This window comes from Podarcis raffonei, chromosome 7 (assembly GCF_027172205.1).
Source record: "Podarcis raffonei isolate rPodRaf1 chromosome 7, rPodRaf1.pri, whole genome shotgun sequence".
Taxonomy (NCBI): domain Eukaryota; kingdom Metazoa; phylum Chordata; class Lepidosauria; order Squamata; family Lacertidae; genus Podarcis; species Podarcis raffonei.
The window spans coordinates 41,328,579-41,353,550 of NC_070608.1; the positions used below are offsets into that span (position 1 = coordinate 41,328,579).

A 24,972-nucleotide genomic window follows, 5' to 3' on the forward strand; every position below is an offset into this window, starting at 1 on the left:
CATCTCTGTCATAGCCAAAGTTGTTTTATATCTCATTAGTTCCTATCCAGAATGGGGAAGTAATTCTGACTTTTCATCAGTTATGTCATCACTGAGAATAGAATACTATCTGTAGGCCTTCTGGAGTGGAATCCACATATGAGCTATCTGGTGGTGTTCCAACATCTAGCCACGTCCCTAACATTTTACAGTTGTCTCATATACTTTCACAGGCTATGCATTTCCTAACAAGAACTGCACAAGCAACAGCCCACCAACTACTACCTTAACCACTTCCTTTGTTTAAGCCTGATGACAGGGCTTTCCTTCCTGAAGTGAATTAGCAAGCAAGGACTTTATTCTGAAGCCCCTCATTTACTAACACAAACACTTTCCCTTTTTGATATCTGTATCTAGCTTTGGAAGAAAGTAAGAGACAGTTTGAAAGTATTCTTTAGACTGCAACCTTTTAACAACTACTTTGGACTCTATTAAACACAGAGGGATGAACTTAGAAGTAAAATTGATAGGTCTTTACTGCTAGATAAATCAATATCCATATTTTCAGCATCACAAACTAAGTACTTCTTGCCTGAATTTTTAACTAGACTTTAACTAGTAGCCTTGGGAGTCAAGCTGGATGACATTAGGAGTTGGTTGGAAGAAAGAAAAGAAAGAAGAAAACAGCTTAGGAGAGACAGGGAAGGAAGTAACTATACTTGCAGTTCTGCTTACCTGGGAGTAAGCCCCACTGGGTTAAATGTAACTTACGCCATGGCTAAGGAGCACACTGTAACTAACAGCACCTTGCATTTAAAGGTTATTTAATGCGCTATAGAACACATGACTCCCTCACAGAATCCTAGGAAGTGTAGTTTCCCCCTCACAGAGCTTCAATTACCAGCACTCTTAAACTACACTTCCCAGGATTCTTTGGGGGCTGGAGTCATGTGCTTTGAATATGTGTTGAATAAGCTTTAAATGTATGGTGTAGATCTGCCCCACCTGGGGCATTCAGAAAGAAGGGAGTAGAGCTGTTTCCTGCTTTATTTTACCCCTCTGCAATTTTATAGAAAAAAGCTTTGGTTTAGCTAGTTTTAAAAATTGTACTCCTGGGAAATACCATTGATTATAAATAGCTTCTACTCAAAGTTTGTTTGCTTGGCACTATGATTCATAATTTCTTTGAACAGATTTAATGACTCATGCACCATAGCATACAGTATAAGGAAAATGTGGTTTAAAATCCATCTAAGTTTAATGTTGTACAGTTGTACCTCGGGTTACAGACGCTTCAGGTTACATACGCTTCAGGTTACAGACTCCTCTAACCCAGAAATATTGCTTCAGGTTAAGAACTTTGCTTCAGGATGAGAACAGAAATTGTGCTCCGGCAGCGCAGCAGCAGCAGGAGGCCCCATTAGCTAAAGTGGTGCTTCAGGTTAAGAACAGTTTCAGGTTAAGAACAGACCTCCGGAACGAATTAAGTACTTAACCCGAGGTACCACTGTACTTCAATACTTGTTAATTTCAAGATGTTGTAAAGTAGTTCTTGTCTTGACCATTTTAGTGAGGATCCCATAGGGAACTTGAGATGATGTGTGTGAAAGTAATGGAATGTGTATTATTAAAAATTTCCCTAGGTCTAGCTGCATACAGAAAGTAATAGCAAGCATGTCCTGTTCTCCTTTCCCAAGCCATTAACTTCCTTCCTTAAGCATTTCATTTGCTGGGTGGCCTTAGCTTTGCTCTGTCATACCAGATAGTGAAACTAAGTATTAAACTTAGATGTAAAACAAGGAATCTTTTTCTGATACTAATCTAAAAGGAAAGAGCTCAGCCACAAGATGGAGTAGCTCAGTTGGTAGAGCATGAGGCTCTTAATCTTAGGGTCGTGGGTTCAAGCCCCGTGTTGGGCAAAAGTTTTCTGCACTGCAGAGGGTTGGACTAGATGATCCTCGGGGTCCCTTCCAACTCTACTATTCTATGATTCCAAGTTACAAAGCTGTTACAACTCTGAGAATAAGTGCCATTATAACTGCAAGAAAGGTTACTCTAAAATTAAATGCAACTTCACAGTTTGATAGAAGACCTATATGATATGAGCTGAGTCATATTTCTATCATCTTTGATAAAGATGAAATTAACTGAAAATAGTTTTTTATATTTTAGCAATTATCATTTAATAGCTCATCTACTGAAGTCAAGGGCACAAGTCTAGGGCTGTAGTAAGTTGCACTACAGACAAGCTTTATTTGCTTAGATAGATTAAAAGGTAAAAACTACAGTATTTTAATTAGGGAGGCATTAATGAAATCCAGAAGCCCCAGATTCTTCCCCACATCTATTTTAGTCATTATGATCCCCATGCTATTAAGGGGGCTTCCCCCTGCAATTCAAACACTGCAAAATTTCCTACAAAAGCACACTGTCACATTGGCAGAAATCCTGTTTACTGTTATCCACAGTTAACTGCAAAGTCCTGCAATTCCATTCTGCTATGGCAACAGCTTTGGGTTCACTGTACAAGATCTCAGTCTAGTTCCTGTACTATTGGAGTCAAACACCACTTTGGGATGCAAATGGTAGTAGTAGTGTCCTGCTCTGGTATTTTGGGTATGCTGTACAAATGTATTATTTGGCACAGGACAGCGCCCCTGGTGGAACAGTGATTCTAAAAATAATATTTCCATTGCAATTAAAATGGGTGCACAAGTTGTTTCAAATGCTGATAAGAGAGTGGGGGATATGGTTGGAAGGTCAGAAAGGTCTTTAGAGTGAGAATGGCCAGGTGCAAATCAAGCTTGCAGGATAGCTTCAGGCCTTCTGCAAGGCCCATTTGTCAAACTCATATCTGTTCCTTCTCAAATTAAATAACTGAGCAAAGGAAAGTTCATTTCCAAAGTGCCCTAAATCTGTAGTGGCTAAGGGTATTTCAAAGAGAGAGAAATGCAACTTGAAAATGAAACATGTCCTGTGGTATATTTTGACAACATCTCCCCTGATCCAAATTTATGTACTGTATTCAGATGTAGTGTGTGAAACACCTCAGGTTTTTCTTACGGCTGGGCTGCTTTTGGAAGATATTTTCTGAAAGAGGAAACAGGGATCCAAACTGACTCCTTACACTGAAAGAGATGCTACCACATTTACATGTTATCAAGTGAGAACTGCACCAACTACCAAAGCTCAAAGTCCCCCGTAGTGTTCACCTTTTAATGGTGCTGAATTCTCAAAGAGGCATATTTCACAGAATATTTTATTTCAGGGCTATATCCACAAATGGATTTACTAGGATAGTCCTCCTCTCCTAAACTCCAATTCTAATCACCCACAGTGCAACTGATTCTCCTTACCTTTTCAACCTTCAGAATCCTATTTCACAGTAGTTTACCAATATTATGTGGCCTTTCCATTGCAATAGGTCAACTTCCAAGCATTATGCAGTCAGTAGGTCCTTGTGGCTAATCTGCTGCTATTCAGAATAAAGGTGGCTTTCAGCCTTAGAATTTGTTTGTGCCTTTGAATTTTAAGTCAGTTTGTAATCCATGCGGAAATTGACGAAGAACAACTAAAGGAGAGACAATGGCAGCAGAATAAAATCCCCTGCCAAAATTCTTCTGGCCAGTTCCTTCACCACTGTCTCTTTCAGTAACAATGCAATATTGTGCATGTCTACTGACTAGCAAGTCCCCACTCCCACCAGAGCATTGAGTCCCGATAGTGTCCCCTAGTTTTTAAGACTTAGCTGTCATTCCTAGTTAAACACCACCTATATTACAGCACCTCTCTTAACCTGTTTTGCTGATGTATTGTTAAGGGCTCCAAAAGCAAAGTAATTTGTACAGTCATTCATGAATAATTTATTCTGCAGCATTTTCCCCACGCTTGGGTATACTGGGTGGAGCACCAGCTCTGCCCTTACTCTGAAGCCACAAACTGAGTTGTTTATATCTCTTGACATATTTAATCATAGAACAGGATGATTAAAAGAGCATGGAAAGTTAGCTTAAGTTCAAAAACATTAAAGAACAAAAGTTAAAGAACAAAGAACAATTAACGATGCAAACATGTTAGCCAGCTTCTGTCCTAGATGCCATACGAAGCAAAATCAGTAGTGAGGACCATAATGCATCACAAATTTTAGGTGTGTATTTTAGGAGTAAATAACACAGGAATCGTATACTATAAAATAAATAATAATAAAATTTTATTTATATCCCGCCCTCCCCAGCCAAAGCCGGGCTCAGAGCGGCTAACAACAGTAAAATAAATACAACATTCTAAAACTAAACAATTTCCCATAATTTCTGCTGTCCATTCATTTCTCCCCTTAATTTTTCACATTACTTTAAGTTCACAGTCCTTACCTTTAAAGCTGTCTGCCCGTGTCCCCCAAACACTCTTCCATGATTTCCCCTTTCTCCCATTTCTAATCTCTTGTTCAGCCCATCTACTATTATTAGTATTCTGTGTCTACAGAGTGCCATCAGAGTGCCCAGAGTTGTACAGGACTTAGAAGTAACCAAGTCTTTGCTCACCAGACCTGCTTGACAACACAAGGCTAGCACTGGTTTCCACTGCAGACATGTTTTCTTTTGTTCTGCCCCACAAGATAGACTAATGATCCTGGGTACTATAGTTTGCTAATGTGGCTGGGAATTGTAGGGACAAGGCATGTATTTTAAATGTGTGTTGGACATGTTCTAAAAGTATAGTGTGGATTTGCCTTCCATCCCTCCCTTTAAGTCTTTCCTCAAAGCTTATTTGGACTTTGCCCAAATTTATTCATTCTGTGCTCACTGTCTGCTCCCATCTAACTCCCTTAACTTTACTATAAAACACAGATCCTTTTCTCTGAAATTGTGTTCATCTCATTTAGCGTAAAAAACCCACAGCTCAAGTGACCCCGTCAGTTCTGTGTGCTGTACAATGTCCAGCACACATTGTTGGTGGGTTACTAATAATAATCTAACCTTGAATAACACAAGCAACAGACTGGTGGCTGATTGCCCAAAAAACTATTTTTAAACCCAGACTTCTGTCTTACTCATATTTAAAAGCAAAGTACTTATGCAGCTAGCAGATAAGAGCTGCCCACCATACGAGCAAATTAACTCCTGACATAAGCCCATGAAGTGGAGCAAGTTCAAGGCAGGATCCCCATAATTCTGAATCATACTCAGTGTTGGGTGTAGCCTGTGAGTAATTTGTTGCCTACTTCTGCTGCAAACTATTTGACTTTCCACTGTGATAACAGTTCAGTCCCTATTGTCATGCAACCCTATTTACAGGAAGGTCCTAGAAAAGGATGGATTCTTTAAAAATTGTATTTTGAGGGGGGAAGGGGTCAGGATAAAAATTTCAGTGACTGCTTTTCCACCCTGCTTATATTATTCTTTCAGTAGACCTCTGGTGACCTCCCCCCATATGACTCAGTAGGATTAAACACTGTCACAAATCATAGGCTTCAACAAGGGGTCAACAAATCGTCATGTCTGAATCCTGTCCTAAAGTATTCCCTTGGAACAATAAAATGTAGATTCCAGGCTTGCTGTTGACAGAAGAAGCATAAGGGCAGATACTCTTCTCCTTTGACAGGCCCACTGCGAGTTACATTCTGACACATCATGTACAAGGCACATTAGAGTGGCTGGCATAATTCTTGTTGACCAGAGAATTGCTGCTTCTCAAGGTGCAGACGTATATTCTAAGTTTGCAGTCATGTGCTCACTTTCCTGGGAGAAAGCCCCACTGAACTAAGCTGGACGTACTTATGAGTAGGTTGGAATAGGATTGCACTACTCATAGGGTGGAGGTGGTTTGAATGCACAATTATCCGCCTCAAAAACATGCCTCATAACGCAGTGAATGTGGTGGCAAATGCACTTCCACCACACCCCAAGCACTCTCTACCACATCAGCTCCTTGTCAGTTTCACTCAAGAGTTTACAGTGTTTGACAATGAATACCTAACTGCTGATTGCTTTAACAATGTTGTTCCATATTTCTCTAGTCCTAATTGATATGGTGAGGCACAATGCAAACAAAAGGAGTGGTGGCTATGAAAGACATACAGGCACCTGCACAGAAATGGGTCCAGACTATGTAGCATTTGATCACCTGCAATCTGACTTGCATACTCTTCATTTTGAAATAAGGCTTGGCCTAATTTGCAAAGCTATTCATAAATAGACTTTAAAAGAGAATATATAGACATATAAATATTTTATGCAAAGAATATGTAAAGTATAAGATGTTAAATAGAAATGTCTTGGCCTTTTATCTCTAAAGCTTAAGAACTTAATTCGTTCGGGAGGTCCGTTCTTAACCTGAAACTGTTCTTAACCTGAGGTACCACTTTAGTTAATGGGGTCTCTCGCTGCTGCCGTACTCTCATCCTGACGCAAAGTTCTTAACCCGAGGTACTATTTCTGGGTTAGCGGAGTCTGTAACCTGAAGCGTCTGTAACCCGAGGTACCACTGTACATCCTTTGCACCCAAAAGGAAACTGTCCCAAACTTGCATGGATGTAGTTCAATAATATCTTACCCCCTCAAAATGGGTACTTGTTCCCATTAGAAAGTAACGTTTGCCAAACTTTTGAATGAGCCATGCTTTTAACAAACAGGATATTTGTTTGAGCATAAGAAATTTGACCACCATCTAATTCCTCTTTAGGATAAGTGGTGTTAAAAGACGCCCTGGACGTCAGTTAAAATAAGGGAATCCATATCCCATTTTAAACTTTTAGAATATACCTTTGTTTGACTGCAAACTAGTGAGCGTGCATCCTAGTGCAACAGAATGTGCTTGTACCAAAATAAGCAGATCTGCCACACAGAGGCGTACCTAGGCTTCCTTGTGCCCCTGGCAATGAGCTGTATTGGCACCCTTCCATCCCTTGCGCCCTTGCCAGAGGAACCTGTGCACTTTGACTGGCTGCCCAGAGCAGCAGAGGAGCAACCCAGGAAGTGGGTGGGTGGGCAAACAGGCTTCTAGCCATTCTGAGCCACAGGCCCTTGGAATTTGGTTTAGCTGCCCTAACCAACCCCTAGATATGCCTCTGCTCCCACATACTGTTGGGATTTAAGGGTATATTATCCCTCTCAACACTGCAATGTAAGTAACGCTTACCACTGTTTGGCACAATCAGTAGATGTGCCTGTGTAGGAAACAGAACTGCGAAGTTAATAATTTATCCAAGTTAAGTTCTTCTGCAGAATCTTACATGAAGTTTTGCTGTAGTTTGAGCCTTTTTATGACTGCTGTTCTCAATAAAGATCAAGTAGCGAATTCTCCTAGTGTCTCTCAGGGTCCATAGAAAAAGCAGCTCTAGTTAACTACTACTCAACTACTGCAAAAAGATTTCTAGTTTACATAATCGAAAGCTATTGATACTGTATGCAATGACAAATAAATACAATGGTCCCAATCCATCTATAGCTAGTTGTGTAACTACCGGTAACTAACAGTGCAATCCTATGTATATTTACTCAGAAGTCTCACTGTTTTCAGGTAACTTGTCCCATTGGCTTCAATGAAATTTGGCTACAGCTAACTTTAGATGAACCAGGACGGGACCTCATTGCAGCCTATTCATCAGTTGTATAGCCAAAGGGGGGGTAACCCAGCTAAAAGTAAGTTTATACTTCAGTATTAAATGGTCCTCATTCTTTTTTTACACAGCTTAATTACAGGAAGGATTTCTACCACCTACAGTTCTTGCATTTACTTTCTACATGGCAGCATCAGCTGTGCACTCTCAATTAATGCCACCTTCCCCTGCAAGAAACAGCGGAACAAAGTGCCTTTAATAAGATTTAGTAGCCAAATGATTCCTGACTTTAGTCAATACGCCTTGTCCCTCCCCTGTGGCTGTTATGGCACTTTCAGATGCCTGCTTCCCTGCACCCCCCACCCCAAGATCATAGTGCTTTTGAGAGTGCCTATCACACTGACATGCTAAACACCTACAAGCCAGATGTAAAATTTATTCCCACTTCAAACATACTAGCAGGATCAGCAGAGGAGAAAAACAACCATCACATAACACACACACACACAAAAAGCCCTGCAACACCTATATAAGATACTTCCTGCTTTTCTGTAAGGTTTATTTATTTAATAACATACTTTGTTTTAATCCAAAAAGGTATCCAAGGTGGTTAACAAATCAATAAAAGTTAAAAGGAATTTTAAAAAATCAGCATATTAACATCTTCATTTATATAGGGGCAGTGGTTAAAACTTTCAAAACTTTGAAATGAAACAGTAAAATAGCCTGGTAAGGGCCTTGGTATAACCAAGTTTCTATTGGTCTCCTTAGAGACAAAGCCTAGCAGACTTCAGTTGGCAGGGCATTCTATAGGGTAGGTGCCACTACAGAAAATACTCTTTCCCTGGTAGCTGCCCACTGGGCTTCACAGGGTTGAAGGCTCTGAAGTAGAGCCTCTGTTGATGAGCAGAGCATGCAGGGAAGAATGCAAGAAGAAGCTAGTCCTTAAAATACTCAGATCTCACACCATTTTGGGCTTTAAAGGTTAACACCAGCACCTTCAATTCAGCATGGAAACAAACTGCATCTTACTTTTCTCTACTGCGAAACAAGACTAGACTTTCAATTAAAAACACCGCTGTGTTTTTGTTAGACTCTACTACCATTCCTATCACACAACTGAGCATGGAGAACAAGGTTTCCTGGAAAAGCCTAGTCTATATACCTACTGCCCCTGAGAGCAGCTGGAGATAACACACATATTGGAATATTTCAGGGCACAGGGGAATCTTGGATGTTAACTAGCTGCTGAGGTCACACCAGTTAATGTTCAATTCAAACAGCTGTGCATTTTATCTACTAAATATTTTATTAAACTCTCTCCCCCCCCCTCACACACTTGCTCTCTAGCTCAACAGCAAGACCTACCTTAACTAAAGCATTTAGCATAAATAAATCAGCAGCCCTTACTGATTTTAAGACAGAATAATCCTGAGAGTGACTGTAACTCAAAGCAACCAAAGATTTATTATTTCCATATCTAGGTACTGTCCATACACAATGCTAGATGAACTATGCAAAGCTGGGCTGGAGGGAGTGAATAGCTAGCATATAAATATTATTTTTGTAGCTATTCTGCTCATTTGTACAACATCCATAATTTGTACAGGGCTTGGTTTGTTATGGAGATCACTGAACAGATCAGGCCAAGTTTGCTTTTTTTAAAGTGAAGTGAGAAACTGAATCTTTCCTACCGACATCCTTGATGAATGTAGCTGTTCTTCAAGATGAGCACGTCTTAAAATAGATAACTAATGAGCAAATCCCTATGCCCAATGAAATTAAATACCCTCTTCCCTACATACACACCAGGTTCACAGCTTGCCAGAGTTATTTGTGTATGCATGAATCCCTTTGCCCACCCACAGAAAGAGGCCAAATGGTTTAAGCTGCACCACTCTATGGCATTGATTTGCAAACTTTGAAGTGGTCTCCCATAGGGTGTGTGCGCAATACACCTGTGTGCGTGACATGCGTGCGTGCATACTGAAGTTTGAGGGGAGGATAGAAACCTGCACCAAAGCAGGGGCAGGAACACATCCCCCCCCAGCTACAGTGATCTAGCATTACAGACATCAAAATGCCAAGCATGAGTGCCTCAGAGAACTTTTCATTCCAGCCTCCTTTCCCAGCTTTAGGAGGGAGTCTGAGGACCAAAGTTTAAACAAACATCCTCCACCTGGAAGTTTTTACTTTGTAGAAAAAGCACTGATAGCCCCCAGATCCAGAACATGCACGTGATCAGGGTTAGAGTCCCAGACCAGTTTTCTGCTGAAAATGGCCACCTGCTTGCCTGCCTGCTAAAGGTAAAGGTAAAGGCACCCCTGCCCGTACGGGCCAGTCGTGTCCGACTCTAGGGTTGTGCGCCCATCTCACTTAAGAGGCCGGGGGCCAGCGCTGTCCGCAGACACTTCCGGGTCACGTGGCCAGCGTGACAAGCTGCATCTGGCGAGCCAGCGCAGCACACGGAAACGCCATTTACCTTCCCACTAGTAAGCGGTCCCTATTTATCTACTTGCACCCGGGGGTGCTTTCGAACTGCTAGGTTGGCAGGCGCTGGGACCGAGCAACGGGAGCGCACCCCGCCACGGGGATTCGAACCGCTGACCTGATGACCGGCAAGTCCTAGGCGCTGAGGTTTTACCCACAGCGCCACCCGCCTGCTACTTGGCCCCAAATGTACTCATTTCAGAGAAGTGGTTTGCAGCAGAAAATCAGTGTTGGGCCATGATCCAAATCAAGAGCACATTGTGGTCCCTCCCAGTTCTATGATTCTATGGGGCATCTGCAGCTGTTTTCCTCCCCACTATAGAAGTGACAAGATTAAGTAAGCTTGCTTGTTTAAACACAAAGCCAATGTCACAAGCAGTTCCAGTACAGCATTGGCTTAGGGCCCTTGCCCATAGATCTCTGGGCACACAGCAATGCTGTATGTAGGAGGGCCCTGTGTGTTGCCAAAAGATTGGCTAGGACTGGGGTAGGAAAGTCAGCCAAATTTTGATGGAGCTTGAGTTTGAAAAGTTTGAAAGTAACTGCTCTGTGTTAAAACACAGAATGCCCTCAATAGCTAACATTTCAGTTGAATGTCTGGCAAGTTTAAGATCAATGCTTGAACTACTTCAATTCCTACACCAAGCAATCCAGCCCCTCCCAACAAGGAAACACCTTTTTCCAAGGGAACAGGTAGGGTTGCTGCCATCTAGAAAGTATTTGCACACTTGCCTATCCAGTGTGCTTGCCAATGTTTGGGAAGCAGGTGTTTACTATGCCTACTCTGAAGCCTCAATTTCGTTTTTAGGCAGCTTACTCACAGCTCACAGTCTGTCTCCTGGCAGCTTTTCTCCCTTCCTTCCAGGGATGCAGTGTTAGGAATGCAGCCTTAGATGATTCAAGCGGTGGTGCCATTTCTCCTGCTATTGATGCCACCTCCCAGCCCACTAGTCCACCTTGTGCTCCTCCACTGAAACCTGCCAAGCAAAGCCCCTGATCTGTCAAAACTTCACGGAGCTCCGCCCACTAGCCCATCCTGCCTCTGCCCATTGGCCTGTTTTTTTAAACCTCAAGTTGGCAACCCAAGGCGCGAGGGGGGGGGGTGGAGTGCCGCGGGTTTCATCCCCAGCCCTGGCAGCTTTGTTTTGAGAGGCGGCTCCTGGGGCTGGCAGCGACTTCCCTCCTCGGCAAACAGGGCTTCTTTGTACCTCGGCTGCCTCTTGCCAATCTCCTGGCGCTTCGTGGCGAGTGCTTCCCTCTCCGCTTCCTCTCCTTCCCACGCAGACCAAAAACAACTCCTCTCCCCCCTTCCTCCCGAGCTTCACTTCAGCCGCGCAATGACGCCCCTGCTCACAGCGGAAAGCGCGCGCCTCGGCTCCTTTCGCCGGCTCTGTGGAAAGCCCCTCAGAGCGCCGCTCGTCGCTCCTGCCAGCGTGGCAGCCCCGAGTTCCCCCCTCGCCCAGGCAGCCCAGGCAAGAGCGAGTCCCGTCCCCTCGCACCAGGCAGACGTCGAACCCAACCTGGAGCCAGGCGGCCAGCTACCTACCGGCGGGCTGCTCTGCGGGCAACTAAGTCTGAGGCGCGCGCTGAGGTGAGGGGAGAGAAGCGCCGCCGCCGCCACCTTCTTCTCCTCACGCGGCACGTCACTCACCTGCTACTGCCGGGCTGGGCCGCCGCTGCCGCCAAACGCGCCGCTCTCCTCCTTTGACAGCTGCCTTTTGTTTTCCCCACCCTCCTCGGTCTCCGCTTCGGCTGCCGCTCCACCCCGAGAGCCACGTGAATCAAGCCGGGCGGGCGAGGCGGGCTACTCCGGGGAGGGGCGGTCCTGGCGCGCCGCGAGGGAGCGGCGGGCGAAAAAGGGAAGAGGGACTGGAGCCAACGGCGAGAGCCCAGCCCAGAGGCGGAGTGTGTCACGCGCCTGTGTGGGGCTGCCGGCGGAGGCGGGAGAGCTCTCTCTGTCACGCCGGCGACCAACGCCGCGCGCCTTCCTTATCTTCCTGCTTGCTCAGTCATCGCCTCGGTGAGCTCAGGTCACCTCCAGTAACAGCAGCATCCACAGCCCTGCTGCTCCTGCAGCAGCAGCAGCAGCAGCACAAAGGAGCACTTCCTGTGTCGCTCTGCTCCTTAGGAAATGCTCTGCCTTTCAGCAGCTGCGAAATGGGAACTTTCAAGTCTGCACGTGCAGATGGAGGTCCCTTGCCTATGCAGAGGATGCCCTGTCTCTCTAGACAAGGACCTGATAATCTGGTGTCACAGAAAGGGGGGACCTGTGGCCGGCTGCAGGTGTTATTAGACTCCAGCTCCCTTGGCCGAGGCCGTTGCTGGTTGCCAAACTTAATGTACTGCTATCAGAAGATTGCACACATAACCAGCCCTGCCATCTGTTAAACTGGACAAGGAGTAAACATGGACCAGGGGAGGGGCAAGGTGGTAGCGAGGTCAGTGCAGGTACAGTGGCAGAGCCAGTCCAGTGCTTTCCCCACATGCCCACGCTGTGCCACTCTTCCTGCCACCCTCTCAGTTACTGGCAGCAATGCCAACATTGGGGAGCTGGGGGAGCCACGTTGCCCCACTCTGCTCCTCCGGCTGCTACTGTGACTAGTTGATTAAAGGACAATGAATTAACACATGCATTTCTTGCCTAATTTTCTGGGAGTGTCTTTTTGCAAATCCTGATGGAAAAGAGGAAATTTGCCATCAGTGTAAGACTTACACTGTACCATCACTGTGTCCACTTCAGCATGTGGCAGCTGTAGGTAGCACTGAGCTATTTCAGCCTGTGGAAAAGCTGGTCATACTGCACATATGCCTCCATCCACAGGATTCAGTTTCTGCTGCTGCTTTTTTTTTTGGGGGGGGGTGGTTGCACTAGCACGACAAAAGCCAACCACAGTGTGCACTACCAAAAGATCACAAACATAACAGGTTTACCAGCTGCTAAAGTGATTGGGAGCAAACACGGGCAAGACTCTTACCATGGCCATGAGTACCAAAAGACAAAGTCACAGGAACCTGTGAGACAATAATGGCTATAGCTTGGAGAATACATGTTTGTATTTTGTATTCAATCCGCATATACCTGTGTGCATACATATGTAATAATATTGAAAAAAGCATTTCATTTCATTGTCTCTTGATTTCCTGTCACTCTGTCAATGGATACTTAATATTTGCCAACTCCCTCATCTGTTTTTTGCATCCTGTGTGATGGCCATCATGTCTTATCCTGATTGTGGGACTAGTTTCTTTCATAAAATGTAGGTACTGATTGATTGTAAAAAAAACCCCTTAAATAATACTTCATTACAATTTAACAAACTAAAGCTGCAGTCCTTGATAGGAGAGGATATATTGAAATGCCAGCTATTATTTCCTGGTTTCATGTTATTATTTATAATTCTTATTTGTAATCTTGTAACCTACTTCCCCCTTATTATCTGCCAATTAGACATGCTTCTGATTTAATCTCATTTCTGTTTGTTCATGTTTTACCATCTCTTTATCATGCTTCAGAACCTGCCAATATTGCAATTATTTTATAAGTTATATTAAAATGCAGTTTGGGACTTCTCTTGTTTGGTCAGGTGAATGGAAATCCAGTGCTGATAGAGGATGGAAGTGCAAAGTTGTGTCTTTACTAATGAATATCTGGGGTGGCATTTAGCAGGCTACAGACTGCTGGCTTTGTTCAGGATAATTGGGTCTGGTAAGGTTAAAGATCCCATCACCACTGCAAAGGCCAGTCTGACTGAGCTGTCTCCACTTGCCTGGAGCTCCAGGGCATCTGATCTCTAGGCTGGCCGGCAAGGTCAAAGCAGCTTGGTCAGAAAAACAACAAAAGCCACCTGACTGAACTGCTGCTGCTGCTATTCAGCCCATGAGGAGCATCTGATAATATAGACCGCAATGCAGTGCTTTTTTAAAGAAAAAAGGGTGCTGGTATTCACCATGAAGTTGTTACAGTAAGTGCCACACTTTTAATGTTTGAAAAAAAAGGTGTTGGCACTCTGTACCCTTGAGTACTCCCAGAAAAAAGTACCGGTACTGCTGCAATGGTTTGTGTGTGAGAGATGTGCATTTATATGTACACTTTAGTAAATTCCTTTTTGTAGACATTCCTTGGCTAGAAAACTGCATTGCAAAAATCAAGGAAATGTGCATTTTGAAGGATATCTTTGTTGTGGTTTATAAACTGTTTTAGAAAGTGTAGGTTTAGTAGGTTTGCCTTTAAATGTGAACTGACTCAAATTACTCCTCCATCCCTAGTTATTGTATAAGGCTCAACTGGGGATAGGAGCAGGGTTATAGAAAATTCTGTGTCCTGACAGCAAAATGCCCATTTGGTTTCCTCCCCTAATGAAATGAAATAGGACAAATATACAGGAATAATAAATATAGAATAAACAGGAAAAGTGGATACAGTACTATGTTTTATTTGCCTTTTTAAAAAATGCATGTAGCTCTTTTTAAAAAGGAGTTTTACTCTTCATGAGCTTGAAAAATATGCAGATATTAACAGCACATATCTTATGGCACACCATGTATATAATAATGCCACTATAATAATGGATTGCTAAATATTCCCTCATATTTTATATAAGTGAATACCCAGGTTCAGAAATGAGCTACTTCATCTAGCATGGGTATGATTTAATGTCAAGCACCAGGCAAGTTTTCCAAAATAGCAAAAGGCAGATGACACATGCCTGAACAAAGATAAAAAACCTTTCAGTTCTCTAAGCTGTTAGTTCCCATAATAATAAGCATGAATATTAATATAATGTCAGCAGCATAAGAAGTACGGTAGCTAACACTTGCAGCATTGTTCATGCTTTCTCATGCATGTAGTATAATGTTCCAAGTTTTTTGTTTTTTGTTTTAAAAAAGCTGGTCTCTGTGGTTAGAGCTGTTTTTCTGCTAAGTTGGTCAAAGCCTCAATCTCCATCGTTAATGTTGCTAGCACCATGTTTACAAGTGCAAGGATAGTAAGCTGAAAAGCTGGATGGAAGCAGAGCAATGAAATACATCGTTCGGTGGTTTCATCTCAATTCCTTTAATAATTGCCTGGAGGAATATGGATTTAATGCTTGTCAATCAAATACACAAGCTCCTTGGATCTAGGGTGACAACTGCAACATTTTCCTTCACTCATGCTCTGTTCTTTGCATATTCTATCAACATTGAGAAAGATAACTAGTCGGCTGCTCCAAATATTTGAAAATAGCTATTAGGTAGATGGTTCCAATGCAGCACCTGAAAAAGGGACTATTTTGCTTTCCACTGAACTCAGAAGTCCCCTTCAAAAAATGGGATTGCTCACTCATATTAAGTTCTTTGCTGCCATTCAGCAGATTGTTCTGAGACTGCAGTGCAGCTGGGTAGTTTTAGACCCTGTGCTAAGTGGTCTTAAGGGGAGGGGGCTCACGCTAATCTACCCCTGCTGTCTTTGGGGAGCTTCCTGCTCACTTTGTGGTGTGAGACCTTGGACCTCTGCCCCAAAGTCTTGCACTCATGGCATCACTGCCTGAGAACTCCCTAAATCAGTACTGAAAGAACCAGAAGATGAGAAATTAATTGGGGGGACACACACACACATAATTATAAGTGGAATACAAAAATACTATCCTGAAAGCCCTGCATGGTTACCAAGCTTGCAGCTTTGTTAATTATAGCTTTTTTCTGCTTCCGTTAGCTTAAAAATGGGGAAACTTTTATTTCCTGTTGAAAATCTTGAGAGTAATTTTTCAGGGGCCACATGCCAACAGTGTGGGGGGCCAGAGTTAAAAGCAGGCAGAGCTATTCTTTCTCTCAGTTTCTGCCATCCCCTTTTATCTCTCCCTCCCACCCTTATCCACAGACTACAGAGGGAAGAACAGATCACTCTTGTCAGAGCTCTCCTCACACTTCCATCTCCATCTGCTTTTGTTCTTCCCCTCTTCCATGCTCCTTCTCTCTCTCCCTCCCCCCCTTTTGGTATTCCCACATGCCCCGAGTTTAGGCTGGCCTTTACAGGGTACCAGGGACCAAGCCCTTACTGTGGTAGGCTTGCCAATAGAGGTTTGGCAGGAGCCATACTTGCTAGTTTTTAGGTATCTCCTAAAAATGGTATTATTCAGACAAGCCTTTCAAACTTGAGATACTTTGGCAGCAAGCTCTTACTGATTTGTTTGGTTTTTTTATAACTGTAATACTGTGTTTCTAGTCTGTATACTGCCTTGTGATGTTTTATGTGAATACTAAAAAACCCCAGATAAATCTATAAATGAAGTGGCTGAGAACCTACTGCAAAGCTGCAGGATTCCCAAGTGCACTCTGCATAAAGAAACTTGGCCCTGAAGAGGTTGTTGAATCCCAACTCCAATCAGCCCCAGTCAGCATATTCGACAATCAGGGATGATGGAACTTATAGTACAACAACATATGGAGGGCTACAGGTCTCTCAAACCTATGTTAAGAGAATGAGTTATTAGCTGCAAAGTCTCCAGTGCATTTTTCACTTCAGCCATAAATATGACTCCACCTGTGACACAGGTATAAATAATACAGGTGTTATACAAATAGTATTATTACAGGTATTATAATGCTCCCTATCTTACTTTAGGGGTTGGTTGTGTGGGCATAATTGTGTCTGCAATTATTAATGAGAGAGTGTACCTGAAGTACAGGTACTCTTAACTCCTTGGAAAATCACTCTGTAAATACCGTTATGCTTAATGGGAAAGTTTTTGAAGAGGAAAATACAATATTAATGCAAATTGCAACACATTTCTCTATTTATAGTGATAATTTCTGCCATGTCCCCAGTACAGCTAGTTAGCCACACTTTTTTCTCCTTTGCTATGGAAGACTCAAGGAACAAAGATTTTTAGTTAACCCATTATACTTTTAATTAATCACAATTAAGAACTTTAATTCCCATATACCTCTTTTAAATCTGCAGAAATATCTTGGAGTTGGACAAGGACCTAGAGGCTGAGAAAAGAAGGGCCCTGCAGACAGCAGCAAACATCTCCATGTGATTTAAATGAGGTGTAGCAAACATTACTCTAATTCAAGTGTGATGGGTCAGCAGAACATGTCTAAGTTTCTTTTACCCATTTCTGTTCTTGTTTAAAGAAAAAGGAGGCCGAATGCATTTAGGAGTAACAGTGATGCTTTCCAATGGTAAAAAAGGTAAAGGGACCCCTGACCATTAGGTCCAGTCATGACCGACTCTGGGGTTGTGGCGCTCATCTTGCTTTACTGGCCGAGGGAGCCAACGTACAGCTTCCAGGTCATGTGGCCAGCATGACTAAGCCGCTTCTGGTGAACCAGAGCAGTGCACGGAAATGCCGTTTACCTTCCCGCCAGAGCGGTACCTATTTATCTACTTGCACTTTGACTCGCTTTCGAACTGCTAGGTTGGCAGGAGCTGGGACCGAGCAACGGGAACTCACCCCATCGCAGGGATTCGAACCACCAACCTTCTGATCGGCGAGTCCTATGCTCTGTGGTTTAACCCACAGTGCCACCCGCGTCCGTTTCCAATGGTAATAGCTTGCAAATGATTTAACATATTCCATTGTAATAAACAGAACACTTCTTTTTAAAGGGGGCTTCAGGGTGGGGAGGGTTAAATGGTCTTTCCTTTGGGGCTTTGCAATAATTTGCTCAAAGCAGGTCTGTTGAATTCTAGAAGAGGCAGTCTGAGCATACTTGAAATCTTTGACAATCTGCTTCCTGTTTGTATGTTATAATAGCAGTTACTCATGGTGTGATTATTGATGGGCTATGCTTTCAAATGCACTGAATGTGTTAGTGAACAGAGCCACATTTGAAAAATATACTATTATATACACAAGCTGCTCTGCACTTCTTTGTTAATCAATAACCAAACTGATTCTGCCTGGTACTAATTCAGTGAAAAGTGTGTTTCAAACATTCCATAGGTTTTTTTTAAGTCTTTCTTTAAAAAGAATACTACATCAAAGCTTGCTGGGAGATTCTTTCTGAGTCTTTCTTATTGCACACCCCCTCTATTCCTGGTGCTCCATCATGTATATGTTAAAATTAAATTAAAGTGCAAGGCATTTACAGAGCAATCCTGTACTTGCATTACAGTGGAGAGGGTAGGTGGGGGATACAACACAGATACTGTAAGCCACCATATTCAGTCTATGTGCTCAGCCCACAAGGGAGTGGAACAGCCAAAAAATACAAAAAAGTGTACAAATAATAGACATGCCCACAGCATATTTGGAAATGCTACCACTGGTCCGTATAGTAAAAGGTATGTTTTTCCCAGTAGTAATGTATGGAAGTGAGAGCTGGACCATAAAGAAGGCTGATCGCCAAAGAATTGATGCTTTTGAATTATGGTGCTGGAGGAGACTCTTGAGAGTCCCATGGACTGCAAGAAGATCAAACCTATCCATTCTTAAGGAAATTCTTAAGGAAATCAGCCCTGAGTGCTCACTGGAAGGACAGATCGTGAAGCTGAGGCTCCAATACTTTGGCCACCTCATGAGAAGAGAAGACTCCCTGGAAAAGACCCTGATGTTGGGAAAGATGGAGGGTGCAAGGAGAAGGGGACAACAGAGGACAAGATGGTTGGATAGTGTTCTTGAGGCTACCAGCATGAGTTTGACTAAACTGCGATAGGCAGTGGAAGACAGAAGTGCCTGGCGTGCTCTGGTCCATGTGGTCATGAAGACTCAGACACGACTAAACGACTAAACAACCACCACCACTGCCCACACTATGCTGGTGTTGCTGTCCACTTGCTGCCTGCACACAGAGGTAGCCAATGAGCTCATTGTTCATGGAACACATGGCCCCAGTACACCCTCTCCTTCATCACATGCAACAGTGCCAAAGCACACACTCCAGGCATCAACCCCAGTACCACAGCCAGCAGCTACTCTGCTACTGTCACTCCCCAGGGATCCCTCCAGGCAGACACTTGAATCCCTTTATGCTTCTTAACTGCATTGTTTCACTAGAACTTTAGTATAGCATGGGATAAAAGGCAAACTTTAAAAAAATGCCTGTTATTTATATGGAAAAGTTATACAACAGTACAAAAGGAATAAATATCAAAACCAGAAAAGAAAGAAAGAAAAGTTAAAAGAACTTTTAGATAAAAGAAAAAGTTAAAACTCTGGAGTTTTGGGGTATATTAACAGTGCATTAGCACTGGGTATCATGTTACCCAGGGGAATTTGTAAATCATATGTTTCGTGAAGCGTTATTGTTAAAGTATATATACAGTCAAACCTTGGCTCCAGAAGTACCGTAAATGTTCCAGTTTTCGAACCCAGAAGTAAATGTTCCAGTTTTCAAATGTTTTTCGGAAGCCGAATGTCCGATGCGGCTTCCGCTGAGTGCAGGAAGCTCTTGCAACCAGTCTGAAGTCGCGATTCGGTGGTCAAATGTTTTGGAAGCTGAACAAACTTCCGGAACATATTACATTCGACAACCCAGGTTTGACTGAACTTAAATAGGTTCAGTCCTCTGAAGTTAGTAGGCTTAAACTATATCAAGAGCAACTGTACCCACTTGTGTGTTATGCTGATCACACAAAACCAGCAAGGGAAAGCAGCAATGATTTTATCTCTATTTACTCATTTAAAAGGCTGGTAGCATACCCTTCATCAGTTCAGGTACCAGAGTGGGGTAGGGCATAAAATAAACAACAACAGATAGGTAAACATGTAGTTAAAGCTAACAATATAATCAAGGCATAAGATCATAAACTAATTTACAGTTGACTTCAAATAAACCATTTTGAATTGTTCTATGCAGCAAACCACACTGGATTCATCTTTTTAAAATGCCCTTTAAAATCTGCTTTATCAATTCTCAAGTTATTCCTTGGTTAAGCTTTCTAATTATTATAGCCTTCCCTGGTGCCTGCTGAACTGCAGATTGAAAATGAAGAGAAACATGGATCAAATAAAGGAACCCATTTCCTAAACCAAACTGGAAAAAAACATCTGTTACTGCTGGGGGGGATGGGAGGAAATGGAGGAAAACTGTACAGAATTGCCTCATTAAACAGTAACCTCTTTGTGGGTGCATCACATGTAACAAATGGAGCTGTTCAAAGCTCCAGTATAAAGACAAATTAAAAAACACCACCACAAATCAGTGCTTGTCAATTTTTTTGTTTACTATCAGGAAGAGGAGAGGAAACAATATATTGTTTAAAACATAAAATAGATTTTATTTCACTTTATCAAGACTTTGAAACTTTTCTTGCAAATATTATAGTTGCACACCTCTGTAGCTTCTCATCTTTGGAATATTGGGCTTAGGAGCAGTGGCGGAGCTTCATGCTCTGGCACTGGGGGGTGGAGAGCAGGCGGGGGTGGGGCTGGCATGCATCCTGGGGGTGTGGCATGAGTCCTGGGGGCGTGACACACCGTCTGCAGGGGCGTGGCGCCCAGTGTGGGCAGGGAGGCCCAGCTGTGATGGCACCCCATCGGGATTGCACTGCAGGGGTGGTGTGCCCCCCCGCACTCCTCTTCCTCCGCCAGTGCTTAGGAGGTGACCATTTGCTTATCTTATTCATGATTGTGGCATCCACAGACCAAGCCCTCCTGGTTGTTCCATTGTCCACATAAGCCATGATGTGGCAAACAGGAGGTGGTACTTTTGTGTTGTGGTGCCCAACCTTTGGAATTCCTGAAGTATGACAGGTGCTGTTACTAGTGTTTAGGCATCTGTTAAAGACCTACTTATTTAGCCAAGCATTTGCTGATCTGAATACCTAGCTTTTAATTATAGGGTTTTTTCTAGTGTGGATTGCTGCATTTATAAATTAATTTAATTGCTGTTCTAGCATAGTCATAGCATGTTCATAGCATAGGGATGCGGGTGGTGCTGTGGTCTAAGCCACAGAGCCTTGGGCTTGCCGATCAGAAGGTCAGAGGTTCAAATCCCCACGATGGGGTGAGCTCCCGTTGCTCGATCCCAGCTCCTGCCAACCTAGCAGTTCGAAAGCACATCAAAGTGCAAGTAGATAAATAGGTACCGCTCTGGCGGGAAGGTAAATGGTGTTTCTATGCATTGCTCTGGTTTTGCAGAACCGGCTTAGTCATGCTGGCCATATGACCCGGAAGCTGTCTGCAGACAAATGCCGGTTCTCTTGGCCGAGATGAGCGCCGCAATCCCAGAGTTGTCTGTGGCTGGACCTAATGTTCAGGGGTACCTTTACATTAACCTAGCATAGTCTATAAACCTCTCCCTGGAATTTATAGAAAGGCTGCCATACAAATATTTAAAATAAAAAAATAAAAAATAAAATAAAAATAAAAATGCATTTGGGAATAAATGAACATGTCAAGTTCCAATCCAGCTAACATTAGTAATTTCTAATTCCTGTTGTAACCAATGGCACAAATTCCATTTCTTTCCATTGACCTTGAGGCCAAACTGTATGCAATGCTGTTCATGCAGTTGCGAGTTCTGTGAAAGTACTTTGAAAGTCCGTCCCTTTCTCTCCTCTCCTCCACTCCTCCCATCTGCATCAGGATAGTGGTAGGAGAGCATTAATCCTTTGTCTGTCACTGAGGTACCAAAACAGATTGGGAATCCTAGTTTCACCTGGATGGGAAAGGAGCTCTCATTAGAGCAAATTGCAGTCATTACTAGCTAAGGTGGATTGAAACTTGTGTGTTTACATCATCATAATTATTTGAAGGAGCAGCCAAATTTATTGTATGCAGATTATGTAGAAACCTGTTTTATTACCAGACCAGCAAAATGCCTGTCATTATATTTGCAAGGATCCCCAGGAAAGGTTCCAGACATCGTACAATCAGGAAAGCAATGCCTTCCCTTATGGAGATCTTCTCTACTGAGGCTAGCCAGCTGTAAGAACTCAGGTAAATAGAAGTAGAGCAGAATCATTAAATTTGTTTATTCAGCTGATTCAGCAGAAACTGTACAGGGTAAACAATAATGCCATCACTTGTTTACTGCGACTGGGGACATATGTCACCATTTTTTGCATGTTGGTGATTAGATAGTTTCACATTCCAAGTTCTTTCTCAGTTAAGCACACCAATAAGAAAGGGAATGTTGCATGCCTGAATTTCAGTGTAAGCATACAAATTAGCATGGGTGGCTTGATAACATTTACTTGGAAGTAAGCCCCTTTCATTTATTTATATAGAGTTTTGTGAGTTATCTTTCTATAAAGTATTCAATACCTTCCTATATAAAATGTAAATAACCAATGAACTATTGAGTTTTACATGAAAAACAATCACTTTTGAGTTAGATCCATACCAAGTGAGTTGAACCAGGTGGTCTAATTGAAATCAATGAACAAGTGAATTATTGCTTAAATCCTACTGATTTCAATGGGAACAATGTTCAAGTTTCCTTACACTTGATCCAACCCAATGTCATTTTAATTTCATATTCCAGGAAACCAAATTATTCATGCCTCACTGCAAAGTTGTTGTTGAAACCTAGCTCTCATTCCAGGCCATAAGCAGCTTTCCCCCAGTTTCTTCTTCAAGGACTGCAGAGGGAATGTCCAAACAGCAGAGTCCCCTTGAGTGTTAATTATTCTGTTTTCCATACCCAGTGAGGGTTCTTCAGTCAGCCCAGAGGTTTTGGGATATGTGATCATTTGTTTGGTCTTTGAAAGGAAATAAGACAGTGTAAAGATTTAACCACCTCCACAGAAACTTTTAAAATTACAGTGCATACAAAATGAAACATTTTACCTTTGATGTTCTAAAATTGAAGAAAACTCTCCAGGTTCTAAAGAGCGTTGCTCAGAACTGCTGCCTTGGAAACAGGGGCAGACTTGGGGCTTGATGCCTTTGGGGCCTGCACTGGTTCTGCCCAGGGGGATAGAATTACCTGTGCTGGCAGTGGCTGCTGCTTTCTTTCAAAGCACACCTGATACCTTGGCCTTCCCTTTTCTTTTCTTCAGCCCCACATACTCATGTGGCTTTCAGCCAAAAAGGAATCCATGTGTTACATGGCTTGAATGATTATCCCAATTAACTAAAATTGCTTCCAATCTGTGTACTACTCCTTGAACTGCTTTGTTCCCACAAAAGGGAACCTGGTGTTTCCAAGCTGTTCCTGATGGCAAACCTAATTTAGCCATAATATAATTTTCTTTGCTCCTGCCTATTTGGTTAATTAACAATGCAGTCTTATATATGTCATTTGGAAATAAGTCCCATTGTTTTCAATGTTGCTTCCTCCCAGTCTAGAATTGTAGCCTTAATAACATGCAGTTATTAAAAACATAGCAGCCTTGGCAAGAGGGAAAGGGATGAGGGAGATAGCAATTCAAAGAAAACTCATCTCTTATTGGAATTATAACTACCAGCACACCACTTCTCTGAAAGTGTATTCATAACCAATCAAGACAAAATATCATCCATGCTGTCCCCTGCAGTATTTCTCTGCCATGATGCCCAGACTGTGGAACTCCTTGCCCCTGGAGTTCCCTATCCCTTTCCTGAGGTGATTCTAAACACTGCCAAAACTGCAAAATTATCTCTGGCTACCTTGCTGTTTGGAACGTGGGTGGCGCCGATAGGAAGGTCGGCAGTTCGAATCCAGACAACGGGGTGAGCTCCCGTTGTTCGGTCCCAGCTCCTGCCAACCTAGCAGTTTGAAAGCACATCAAAGTGGAAGTAGATAAATAGGTACCGCTCTGGTGGGAAGGTAAACGGTGTTTCTCTGCATTGCTCTGGTTTCGCCAGAAGCGGCTTAGTCATTCTGGCCACATGACCCGGAAGCTGTCTGCGGACAAACGTCAGCTCCCTTGGTGTATAGAATGGCCAGTAAACCAAGATGAGTGCCACAATCCCAGAGTCGTTTGCAACTGGACTTAACTGTCAGGTGTCCTTTACCTTTACCTTTCTGTTCACTGAGGGTTTGAGACCCATCGACTACCTTCACTTGTTGTAACTGGCCAGTCGAAGCCATTTCCTGAAGTATGGCTGCTGTCACTTAGTGATAACTTCTAGGAGCCACAGGTGAGAGCTGAGTGCAGGGTGGGGACCAAAGGCGGACAAACTACCCCACAAAGAGCATGGCATGTCCCCTACCAGAGGTACTGTTGTTTAGTCGTTTAGTTGTGTCTGACTCTTCGTGACTCCATGGACCAGAGCACACTCCTGTCTTCCACTGCCTCCCGCAGTTTGGTCCAACCATCTCGTCCTCTGTCGTCCCCTTCTCCTTGTGCCCTCAATCTTTCCCAACATCAGGGCCTTTTCCAGGGAGTCTTCTCTTCTCATGAGGTGGCCAAAGTACTGGAGCCTCAGCTTCACGATCTGTCCTTCCAGAGAGCACTCAGGGCTGATTTCCTTAAGAATGGAGAGGTTTGACCAGAGGTACTACCTGTCCCCTAACACCCCATACATCCAGGATGGTTGGATGACACCTTGTATGCCTCCTTCCGGCAACTCCTGCAGCCAAGATGGTGTCAAATGTATTGCTCTGCTTTCCTTTGGACCACATCAGTGCAGCAGAGAGGGGGGTCATGTCATCTGCCCAGGCTTGCATCCCTGGGAGGTCACTTTGGTATTGCTAATGAAGTGGTTTGACTTTAACCCTGGAGGCGCACTCCATTGTCTCTTGAGGCAGACAGATGCCAACAACCACCTTGTAGTTAGTAATTTTATCTGCTTTCCCTTTGGTTTTGAATTGCGGTATTGCAATTTTAAATATTTGAGATTATTTTTAATTGGCCAAACATAACATAATTATCTTTTCTTGGCTAACGTAACATAATTATGAGTGGTATTCAACTCAGAGTAGAGCCACTGAAATTAAAGGACCCAACTTGGTCACACCCGTTGATTCGAATGGCTCTACTCTGAATAAAACTTAGTTGGAATACCACCCAATGTTAAAATAGGAGGGTAGGGTAGAAGCCATTTTATAAATTAAATTTATGAGTGAGCCTGTGGGCCAGCATAAACAAC

General features: G+C 43.1%; 1 protein-coding gene across 1 annotated transcript in view; it reads right to left on the bottom strand.

The window, feature by feature from the left end:
- MAPRE2 (microtubule associated protein RP/EB family member 2) overlaps positions 1 to 11,772 on the bottom strand; it is an 86,725-nt gene extending 74,953 nt beyond the window's left edge. Inside the window, exon 1 of the mRNA XM_053396220.1 lies at positions 11,679 to 11,772. The gene's annotated coding sequence lies outside the window, so the exon portion shown is untranslated. The remainder of the gene's footprint in view (positions 1 to 11,678) is intronic.
- Between the last annotated feature and the right edge of the window lie 13,200 nt (positions 11,773 to 24,972).